The 12,507-nt window shown below is 42.6% G+C and overlaps 1 protein-coding gene across 4 annotated transcripts in view; it reads right to left on the bottom strand.

Moving 5' to 3' along the window:
* Nucleotides 1-12,507, bottom strand: part of LOC132407346 (ral guanine nucleotide dissociation stimulator-like) — a 156,723-nt gene that overhangs the window by 26,811 nt on the left and 117,405 nt on the right. The gene's annotated exons all lie outside the window — the stretch shown is intronic.

Genomic DNA, 12,507 nt, shown 5'->3' on the forward strand with positions numbered 1-12,507 from the left:
AAAACTCTCCCGCGCAAGTTTCCTGTTATCGTTAAACAGCCACAAGGTGGGTGATTGCCGTACTGAACATTGTGCTAGCACCCGGGCCTAGAACTTTCAGGAAAAACTAGGAATACTGCAGCAACATCAGTGTGGCTAACAATGAAAACTGCAGATTGACAGTTTGTTCTGTGCACCGGTTTAGAAAAGGAAGGGGCAGTAACAAAGACTGCCCGTAAATAAAAACCTCCATAACGATTGTGTTCAGCATCACCTCTCCCACTGGCTTAGTAAAGTGATTTCTGGATAATTAGTGTGTCACCTGCAGTTTGACTCGCCCTAAATATTAACCAACAGTGAGGCAGCCACGGGAAAGTACAGAGGCCATTGCCATGGTGATATAAGCACAATATTTCTCTGGACAGCCCATTAAAAGCCTGCTGTCGCAGACAAATTGAGTTTGACATCTCATCTATAATATGCTGGGGAAAGAAGTGACCTTCTTGAAATTTCAAAAGGATACTGAAGAAACTGATAAAAATTGTCCAAGCAAATTAGTTGCTCTGGCAACAGCTTTAAAACGGCTATTCCACAGTCAGGTTGGACCTACTGACATTTCAAGTCCTTAGCGTAGAGGAAAATTCCTCAGTTCTGGTTTAATGTTAGAACGCAATTAGCAGATAGATCTCAGTCAGGTACTTGCTACGGTGACTGCAGAGAAAAGGGGTGGTCTCAGGACTGGCAATTACTGACAGGTTTGCACAATGCAAAGTCTACTGACAGACTAGCTATCTGGATGGCACTCGAGGGCCCACCGTGGAGCAATATACCAGTGAGAGGAAAGTTGGCCAACGTCCAGAGGTTGGATCACACAATCTACTTGCCTCTGACACTTCCATGTAATCGGCTAGTCATACAGCAAGCATTTTACCATGAAACCACAAAACAGGAACTTTCCTCTTCCTCAGAGTGGGGGAGGTGACCTTACCCACTGGTGCTTAGCATAGACAACCCTGCAGTGCTTTCTGCAGCACACCTAGTCTTTAGAATGAGCCATTTGGCAACCCCTGAATACAGACTGCTCCATTTACTGGAGACCTCTTCCCGGGGGGACTCATTGTTTGTTTCCTCAAACCCACACCAACTCAAAGAGTGCTCAGCTCTCAGGAGGAGCCAATCCTGTGGTACCTTTCTCAAACAGCAAGAACACAGGGTGTGACCAATATGCCAGTCAATGGGTAGCAAAACCTATTCAAATAAACTACAATGAGTTATCCTCTCGTCTCACATTTCATGCACCTGGTTGCATTAAAAAAGGGACCAGCTAAAAATCCAAAGATGACTTTTTGAATGGCAACTCACATTCTACTTGCTTTGTTATATCAAATGATTAATTTTCCCATTTAAGCGGTTATGAAATTTATTCCAGGGGGGTAAAAAGTTGTGCGTGTCTCAACATCTGTGGTGGAAAGATCAAATTTAGAGATAATCCTTAACACAGCCAGAGAACTTTTCTGCAGTTTCATCCATGCTGCCTGTCTGAGGGCCCGCTACCTTCACCCAGGGATGTAGAGACTGCAGATTTGGAAGACACCATTAAGTTACTGAATTGAATGTGGAGGGCATTAATGATTAGGGTGATTGATGGAGTCCAAATCAAGTGATTGCTTAGTCCTGGACGGCGAAGGGCTGCTGGACTGTTGTTAGAGCTGAACACAGGGAGTTTACTGTCACGCGCCTGTATCAAGCCTGGAAGGTGCTGGAAGTGAAGGAGTGAATGCTCGTCAAATATTAACAAACCATTATTGTGCGCATGGCTTCCCCCTCAATGGGCACTCTCTTACACACGCACTCAATTAATCATTAAAATCCTTGATTTGCTGGGCTTGGGTTGAAATCAATTTCTGTTCACTTCCTAACATTAATAATTGATTGGAGGACAAAACATTGCTTTCTACCACAAGTGGAACTGGATTGCGAGAGACCTTCCGAGATCTTGGAACCCTTCTCAAGTTGGCATTTTAAACCCCACTGAGTTTCTTCGCTCCATCACTGGCAGCCTCACCTTCCGAGTTAGCAAGTTAACTTGCCACTGTAAATTCCCACTAGCATGTAGTACGTGGTAGAATCTAGGCAGAAGTCGTCAGGAATTTAGAAAGAATAAAAGAAGTTTAATGTATTTATAGTCAACATGGACAATGGGCCAAAGAGCCTATTTCTAGACTGTGTACCTCAGTGGCACGACAGACCTAACCTCCCTCTATCCTCCGAATCTTCTTTAAACTCCTTAAGATTCATTTCTTTGTGATAATTTATCCAAAAATCCCTCATGTTGCCCAGGTTCAATTTTGTCTGCTCATGTGGAATGTGTGGGTTTTCTCTGTGTGCTCCGGTTTCCTCCCACTGTTCAAAGACATACCTGGTAGGTGAACTGGTCATTGTAGATAGTCGCATGATTAGGTTAGGGTTAAGCAACACACACAAAATGCCGGAGTAACTCAGTAGGCCAGGCAGCATCTATGGAAAAAAAGTACAGTCAACATTTCGGGCCGAGACCCTTCGGTAGGATGAGAAAAAAGAGATGAGTAGATTTAAAAGGTGGGGGAAGGGACAGAGAAACACCAGGTGACAGGTGAAACGGGAGGGGGAGGGATGAAGTAAATAGCTGGGAAGTTGATTAGTGAAAGGGCTGGAGAAGGGGAGTCTGCCCCCCCCCCCTTTTCTTTCTTCCACGGCCTTCTATCCTCACCTATCAGACTCCCCCCCCCCTTCTCCAACCTTGTATCTCTTCACCATTCAACTTCCCAGCTCTTTACTTCATCCCTTCCCCTCCCGGTTTCACCTATCTCCAAGTGTTTCTCTCTCCCCTCCCCCCTACCTTTTAAATCTACTCCTCAGCCTTTTCTCCAGTCCTGCCGAAGGGTTTCAGTGTGAAATGTCAACTGTAGTCTTTTCCATAGATGCTGCCTGGCCTGTTGAGTTCCTCCGGCATTCTGTGTGTGTTGTTTGGATTTCCAGCATTGGCAGATTTCCTCCTGTAGGGTTAGGGTTAGGGTTAAATTTGGGGTGTTGGGGGCTGCTGGGCGGTGCATCTCTAAGTAAATAAAAATGTCTCCAAGAAATGATTCCTTAGATGATTCATTGTGTTACAGATGGCAAATATATACATGTGCCGTGCTTGATGTTATCTTGTGGAAATTATCTATCCACGTATAGAGTCTGGTGAGGGTGTGGCCTCTTACGATCAGTGTTCCGACCAACTTCTAATTAAAATGGAGGTTGTGTGTGAAATCTGTCAATAATTAAAGAGACTGGCTCCTTGAGATCACAGTGTCCATGCAGTATTGAGACCAATGTCTTTTTCAGTTTGGCTTTGTCCCAACACAATAAAAAGCTTACCATGCAATCTCTGGGAGGTATATAACAAAACCAGGACTGGATTTATTCAGGAGGTGCACCATAAACTGCAGACTGCTTTAATTTGCAACGTCAACACTGCTGCAGGTGGCTCACGTTCCAAGTTCAACAACTATTGCATGGACAGAAAGGGCAGGCATTCTGTGCACAATGCTTACCACAATCAGGAATGAGATTCCATCTTAACCCAAAGGAAGGAATCAAGGAAAAACTCCCTCATCCGTTTTCCTCTATATCCATAAACATCTAACCAGCCATTGCTATTGAATATCACACAGGCAAAACTACTATGGTTATTTGCCTTGAGCTCATGTGATCTTGACTATGCTTCCTGAAAGGGTAATAGAAACAATCATTACCCTTCAACCATCAGGCTCCTGAACAAGTGTGGATAACTTCACTCATCTCAACTCTGAACTGTCTCCACAACCCATGGGCTCATTTCTACAGCTCACATTCTCGGTATTTTTTTTGTATTTGCAGTTTGCCACCTTTTGCTCATTAGCTGATTCTGCATCTTTTGCTTGTATGTAATTTTTCAACGATTCTGTTGTATGTCTTTCTTCTACTGTGAATGCCCGCAAGAAAATGAATCTCAGGGTGGTGTACTGGGGTGATATAATTTACAGGGAAAGGGGAAACATTTGGACTATTTAGATGGCTCTGTCAATGAATCAGTGTGAATCAGAGGGATGGAATAACCTCCTTCCACGTGTGAGACTCTACATTGGACCCAGATCATATCCACTGATCACAAAAAGCAGCTGGCATAATGAGATAATTCCTCGTCCCATCCCAAGTCCTCTGCCTGGCCTAATGACCCTGTACAGGTGCAGTTTTGAGGTTCCAACTACTGAAGATCAAAACAAGTAACTAGATGTGGCTTTGTTTTAACTTCCTGTTGAAAAGAAAACTGCTCAATCTCATGATAAAACAGCCAACGGTTTCTTTTGTTTTACTTGCTTGGTGGGGAGAGAAGCAGATGTTACTTTCGATAAAGCAACAATTGTACTGATGCAGTTTAAATAAACTTATTTAAAATTTCCAAACAACTCCTTACAACACAAAAGCTGTTTGCTTGTTGCTGTCCACCTTCTGAGGGAGTACAAGCCAAATATATGTATCTGGAGCTCAGAATTTAACCCTTTACGCCACAAAACTAAAGGCCACGTTATCTTTGTGAAGAGCAGCACCCAGGACCGAACGTGACTGGAGACCGATGGAGTCAAGCGTGGTACCACCCTTGCGTTCCAAGCACCGAGATGAATTTGTGTCAGGCATTAGCAGAAAAAAATACTTCTCTTATTTGGACTTGACTGTGGTACTCTTGTCATCTTGAAAAGAAACCCTAAAATAATATGAAAGGATCGATCTAAAATATGACTCTCCTCTCTTCTCGGACGCTGCCTGAGCTGCTGAGTATTTCCAGTATTTATTTCAGAATTTAGGCATTTGCAGTTTTTTTTGCTGAAGGTCACAGAGCCCCTCATCTATTGCCACCAGAGTCTAAATTTGCTTTATCATTGCTCTGGGATACATCAGATACAGAGCCGTGAAAAGTATTCAGCCCTCACAACTATTTTCACATTTTGCTGTCTCATTTTCTAAATTTAAAATATATTCAAGTAGGATCTTTGAGCTAAGCTACAAAACATTGTGCATCATGTCCAATCAAAAGAACGATTCCAAAACCCATCAATGATTTACTAAAAGTTAAAAGCCAAAATTGTGAGGCTGAAATAGTATTCATCCCCTTTGCAATTACTACGCTAACTTTCCTCATGTGCAACGTGCTATATATCACCTTATCGATTCACCCGATTTGTTGATGTAGAAAATTGGAGGATGAATTCATAAGAGTAAATGCACCCTCTCTCTGTAAGGTCCAACAGTATGGTAAATTTTCAACAGACCAAACCAAAATGAAGACAAAAGAACATTCAAAACAAGCAGGGAAATAATACCAGAAAAGCCCAGATCTGGGGCAGAGTACAAGACCATCTCAATGTACCTTGGAGTTTAGTGCAGTCCATTGTGGAAAAGTGAAAAAATATAAAACTACAGCCATACAAATCTAATAGTGCACGTTAGTCAGGTAACACCATTCCTACTGTAATGTATGGTGCAGGTAGCATCGTGCTATGGGGATGCTTTTCAGCAGCTGGGTCTATTAATTTGGTCAGGATTGATGGGAAAATGGATGCTGCTGAGTACAGAGAGATCCTGGATAAAAACCTGCTAGAAAGTTTAAACTGGAGGGGAAGTTTGTCTTTTCAGCAGGACAACGACCCAAAGCACACTAACAGAGCAACTATAGAGTGGCTTCAAATGAAGAAAATTGATGTCATTGAGAGGCCCAATCACAGTCCTGACCGAAACCTGATTGACCATCTCTGGAAATACCTCAGAACTGCTGTCTAACTAACCTGGCACTGCTTGAGCAAGTTTGCAAGGAGGAATGGGCAAACCTTGCTCCATAGCATTGTGCAAAGCTAATAGTGACCTATACTAAAAGACTACTGGCTGTAGTAGCTGTGAGAGGTGGTTCAACTACATACTGAGCAAAGGAGGGATGATTACTTTTGAACCGCTAGCATTTCAGTGTCTGATTTTTTAGTTTTTCCGTGCTTTACAATTTTTCCTGTTTTTGGGCTCTACTGTGAAAAACGGAGCATGTGATTCTCAAATAAAAATTCTCAGTTAAATTGATTGAAATCCCTCATTGTAATACTCATTTATGTGAACAAAGTATTGAGTGAATATTTTTACAAGACCCTGTTGATAGCACATAACAGAACATAAATTAAACATCTGTGTTTCTGCAACGGCTTCAATGCATAACCAAACCAAAATATTATCAAGAAATTCGATGTCCAGGAACAAAAGCTATTGGGAAAGATAGCCAAAAGTTTGGCAAAGGTACAGGTTTGAAGCACCATATTAAAAGGACTCAAGAAAGGGAAATCGGTGCTCTGGCTAGACTTCGATGTGGGAGTGAAGAAAGCTAGGTTTACAATGGACAAGTTTGACATTAAAATGAGAGACATTTTGATGAGGAGCAGTGAAAGAAGACTTGAACTTCTGTTTCAGTTTAAATAGGTCACCTTTTAAGAAATGAGCTTGGAATAGCCCCCATGGACATCTTCAGGAGAAAATGAGAAAAGGAATCAACCAATTATTCAGCTTATACTTTCATATCACCCTTTGTGATGCCTGTGTGTTTTTACAGTGTCAGTCAGTTTTAGAACAGTTCTCCAAAATGTATCTTCCATGACTCAGAAGGGAGTGGTTACTAATTTAAGGTCTGCTGAGTCTCTCTGTTTGGGTAAATTCTGAAGAACCCGCAACCGCAGAACTTCTGCAAATTGTTTCATGGCGAGTTGATGGAGCAATGCAAACACAGTCCTCCCCAACTCTGATCAACTTGCAGTTAGTGTACCTAGCTTTAAAAAAAAATCCCTTGTGTCACATGCGGCAAGAGTTTCCCTGCTGTGACATCACGCTGGTTCTCCCTCAGCAGCTGCTGTCACCACTTTTAGAAATGTTACCCAACGCTTATAGCTCAGGATGCATTTAGGTTAAACCCAAAGATAGCTCCAACCACAAACTGCGTTTGTATACAGGTATGCATCGCTTAACGTCCACAAAATGTTTGGTGAAATCGGACGTTATGTGATTTGGATGTTGTACAAACACCATATTATATACTTAGCAAACCTATATGGAGTACTGTAGTGTACCTGTATTGACTAAATAGCCAAGAACTAAAACTGTATACTGTACAGTATACACTATGATTTTTTATTTTGTTTTTCAGGATCGTCGTGATTGTCGAGTGCGACATGCCTAAATCCTGAGCTATAGCATTCACAGGTTTTTCACCTTCATATTGTTTAATAACCTTTTGTTTCACTTCCAAATCAATCCTTTCCTTTGCCTCTTGCAGCTGCTATCACTAAGAGTGGTTTTGCGGCGTTTGGAAGCCATGATGCACTTTACAATAACATTTTCAAAAGAAAATTAAAGAGAGAGAGAATGCTACGACACTGAAAAGAAACACGCGATAAACCAGATTGGTTATGTCCGCTACGTCACGTTCTACAATCAGAACTACGGTCATACATGCGATCAGATGTTGCCCGAATGGATGTTAAGTGGCGCACACCTGTATTGGCTTTCACACTGTAACACAATGACATTTGTGCCACAAGGATGCTTAGACAAAAACTCCACAAATATGGGCTGGGAAAATGAGACAGTTGTTAATCTAAAAACATCAATGGATAAACTGATCATCCGCATAATCCAGAATGACCCTCCCAGTGCAGTACCAAGGGAGTGACGCACTATTGGAATGGTTCTACATTGCTGGTAGGACCAGATGTTATATTGCAGAGAGCAGGTTCTGATCTTGCAAGCCAAGTCATTGATGATGACCACTGAAGACAGTCCACGGAGCGTGAGCAATGTCAGTAAACAAAACCCACCGAACTTACCCCCCCCCCCATGCACCCGGAACTTGGATGAGAACAGCAATGGTTCAGATGACTTGCAGTTCCAGACTTCGAAAGAAATGAGCAGATAGTCGAAAGTATTCACAACTAAACGAATTAGACAGAGCTGGCTTCTTGGGACAGAAGCAGAGCATCCTGTTTGTGGCAAAGTGCAGCTAGAACATAAATGCTGCTGGATACCTGGAGACTACAAAACAGGAATCTATCCTATGGTTCCAGAGTTTGAAGTTCACTAACTTCCAGTAATCTCTTTATCCATTCCCCATTCTGGCCCCCCGCCCCTTTACCATTTCTCTTCTCCTCGCCTACCTCTAGTGAACCTCTTCCTCCCCTTTCTACCACGGTCCACTATTCTCCATCAGATTCCTCCTCCAGTCCTTTATCTGTTCCACCTATTACCTCCCAGCTTCTTATTTCATTCCCTTTCACTCACTTTGTTTCACTTAACACCTGCCAACTTGTGCTCCACCCCCTCCCGCTGCTTCTTGCTCTGGCTTCTTTGCTCTTCCTTTACAGTCCTGATGAAGGGTCTTGGCCCAAAATGTTGACTGGTTATTCTTCTCCATGGATCCTGCCTGACCTGCAGTGTCCTCTAGCAGGTGTGTGCGTTACTCTGGACTTCCAGCATCTGCAGAATCTTTTGTGTTTACAACATTTTATCTACAAGCCATTTCATTCCCACATTGAGTATTGTTTAGTGTCCTCATTACACTACAGGATTCCCCTTTGCAACATCACACTGAATGTTTGCATACCTGGACACACTGAGTTTCACCTCAGTTCTTTGTCTGTCCAGGGTCATACTAACATACTCCAATGAGCCTGGGGCACTTTCTCCCCCCAACCAAAAGAGTTCTATTCGTTGTGTGGCTATCAGCTGTGATCACTGTCCCATTTTTTTTTCTGGAAAAAATTGTCCGTGATTATATTTACTTTTTTTTCCAGCACAGATTTATGGAAGTGTTCCTGTGGTGAGAATTTCCATTGATGGTGCAGTTTAGCACAGTGCAAACACATTGCATACTTGATGACTTTAATCCCACACCACTGAAAAGGAAACTTTGGACTTATTTTACTTTGGAGCTTTATTGGATCTCCTTCTAATGCTCCCCATCTCTTAGTACCTGTGGAGGCCAAGCCAGATAAAGTACCATGGTTACAATAAATATTTACTATCCAAACTGAATTCAAGTTGAAAAGCATTACTCAGAAATGCTCCCTTCATGGTTTATTTCTACACGTTTTCCTTTCCAACAACCTCATATTGAATGTTTGCACACATGGAGGCACAGAGTTACAACCAGATCAACTGACAAGTGTTACTCTGGTTATCTGGGGTGCCAACTGTCTTAGGGATTCTATCCAAGTTGTGTGTGCAAACCTGCATCGGGAGAATAGGCAGGGTGACAGAATGTGACCTCTACCCGAACATGGACACATCTTCAACTACAAGCTTCTCCAGAAATGAGCTCAATTTTTAAAAATAGAAGCAGAAACCCAGTCCCACACTTCCCCTCTATTGCCTAATGACACAAAGATCAATTGCAACACTTCTCATTCTCCCAAACCATCTGTCAACCCATCTACCATTCACAAATTAGGTACTGAAACACAGAAGAGGGAGATGAACGTACCAAACTAGGAAACACTCAGACCACACCGGAGATCTACTTCATTCATTCAACAATAAATAGGCCATACAATCATAAAACAGAGGAGCAGAACTAGGCTACTAGGCCCATAGGGTCTGCTCTGCCATTCCATCATGATTCATTTATTCCTCTCAACCCCATTCTCCTGCCTTCTCTCAACCTATCAACCTCCACTTTAAATATACCCAATAACTGCTCCACAGATAGCTGCAGCACTTAATTTCACAGTTTCACTCCCAGTTGGCTAAAAAAAAATTCCTCTTCATCTCTATTCTAAATGGATGCCCTTCATTCTGTGGCTGTGCCCATGGTCTTAGACGCACCCACTACGGGAAACATCCTCTTCCACGTCTACTCTATTCAGAATGGAACACTTTCAGGGGCCGACAGACATCTTCCATTTCATCACAGTTTATCATAACTGGTTGGTTAAGTAAGAGAAATTGGCAGATCAAATACACCCTTTATTATGCAAGGCTGTTCCAAAGAGCCTTACAGGGCATGACGCACTTCAAATCAGAGCCCTGTGTGATGCAGGAAATCAGTGTCAATTTTCACTCAGCAAGCTCCCACGTGCAATCACGTAACAATTACTTTAGTGACAGCAGAAACTCTGCTACTCTTCCTCAAAATGCATAATCATAAGATCTTTACCTAACCTAAACAGAAAATAAGGCTTTCGCCTACCAGAAGTCACCTACAACAATACACTACTCCAACAGTACCACACCAGAACTAATTTTAACAATGTGCTGAAAGACTGAAATAAAAGGCAAAAATGTTGGAAATACTCAGACCACAATATGTTTTTGGAAAGGTAACCACTGTTAATATTTGAGGTTGAAGATCTGAGCATTAATTCTATTCCTAGCTCCACAGGCTCTGCCTAAGTGTTTCAGTTCTTAAGTAGAATGTTCAGAAAGTAAACCCGAGGAAATCTGCAGATGCTGGAAATTCAAGCAGCACACACAAAATATTGGTGGAACACAGCAGGCCAGGCCAGGAGTCCTGACGAAGGGTCTCGGCTGAAACGTCGACTGTACTTCTTCCTATAGATGCTGCCTGGCCTGCTGCGTTCCACTAGCATTTTGTGTGTCTTCAGAAAGTAGTTCTTTTTCCACTGACCTGCTGGGTGTTTCCTTCTACTCCAACTCAAGAATGCTTGCAAATGAGACACAAAGTGATGAACTTTGTTACCTAGTTGTTCCCAAGTTAGATTCGGATAACAAAGCTAAGAGTTAAAGATTTTATTGAGATTACATATCCTGCCATCACTGATACAAGGAAACCCTTATTACCCAGTTAATGATTTGATTCTAAAATTCTTGTCAAAATGAAATCTAGGAGGTGGACAGACTGGAATATAAAGAATGAGCTGATCCCCCCCTTTTGTCAGCCAAGGTTCTCCGTGCATTTCTGATTCACGTTCAAGGTCACATCAGGAAAGTGGGGATCTCATGAAATTCAGCAAGTCGGATTTTTGATTCAGGAACCGTCAGAAATGTTACTCTTTAACATCAAGTTCAACTGTAGCTGTCGAAGTGTTGAACTAATTTTTTTTAAGATAATATGTTCAGAGTACACTATCAGGACAGAGTGTTTGTGTGTGTCACACAGCACTGTTAATACTAAGAAATATATTTTTCAGAAGTTACAAGGTCATTTTCAAAGCTAGCGATCTAAAAGATTTTTAGCAACATAAAGGGAACCTTCTCTGCTTTGTTCCTCATCTCAGCATAACTATAATGTCAAAGCTGCCGGCTACAATATGAACTGATAATTAAATACAAATGGTATTCTTAGAACACTTCCTTCTTGAACTACTGGATTTTTTTTCCCTCCTCAAGTTGATGACTCAGTCATATAGCTACTCCCCGAAACCCTCATTCTTGATTGACGAGTTTCAATAGTGAGCATGATGGGGTATTAGACTGCCGAAGAATGCACACAGGCTTCCAACTACCCCACACATGCACACACAGCTATCCACCCCACCTGTGGCACTGGGGGCAATATGAACTTGGATGATTCTGTTCTTACTGCAGGGAAGTGGGAAAGCGAATCCATTTCTATCCGGTGACCAGCTTCTGAGGGCAGAGAATAACAGGCAAGAACCTCAAAGGAAAGCAGCTACTTTTCACTCTTGTGAGGGCTAGGAATAAAAACAAAAGGGAGTAGAACAAGTGCATGAGAGCACGTGCAGTGCGCCAGATAACCCATCTACTGACGCATATGTGCCTATGACAGTCGAGATAGGGCTTTTTTTGGAAGAGTCATTCAAAGAACCAAAGTAGTCCATTACGGTAGTAGCTTTCTGATTCCCATTCTGACATCCGACACGTCCACCCATGGCCTCCTCGTGTGCCACATTGAAACCACACTCAGGGTGGGGAGCAACACCTTATATTTCGTCTGAGTAGTCTCCAACCTGATGGCATGAACATTGATTTCTCCTTCTGGTAAAAAAAAATCCCCCCCCCACTCTCCCTTCCTCTATCCCCCAGTCTGACCTTTTACTTGTCCGTTACTTCTCAGGGTCCCCTCCTTCTTCCCTTTCTCCTATGGTCCACTCTCCTCTCCTGTCAGATTCCTTCTTCTCCAACCCTTGACCTTTCCCACCCACCCAGCTTCACCCATCACCTTCCAGCAGGCCTCCTTCTCCTCCCTCTATTGTTCTGACATCTTCCCCCTTCATTTCTAGTCCTGAGGAAGGGGCTCGGCCCAAAACGACAACTGCTTATTCATTTCCATGGATGCTGCCTGACAGGCTGAGTTCCTCCCGCATTCTGTGTATGTTGTTTTAGTTTTGAATATTTGTGGAATGCACAATAAACAGAAACAACAGAGTTTCGGTACTAGAGAATTCTCTGCATGCCTGGTTACGAGAAGCTGGCCAGTGTTGGAACGGAAGAGCTGCCCACCATTCATCAGACAAACAGATCAAC

Source organism: Hypanus sabinus, chromosome 18 (genome assembly GCF_030144855.1).
Source record: "Hypanus sabinus isolate sHypSab1 chromosome 18, sHypSab1.hap1, whole genome shotgun sequence".
Lineage (NCBI taxonomy): Eukaryota > Metazoa > Chordata > Chondrichthyes > Myliobatiformes > Dasyatidae > Hypanus > Hypanus sabinus.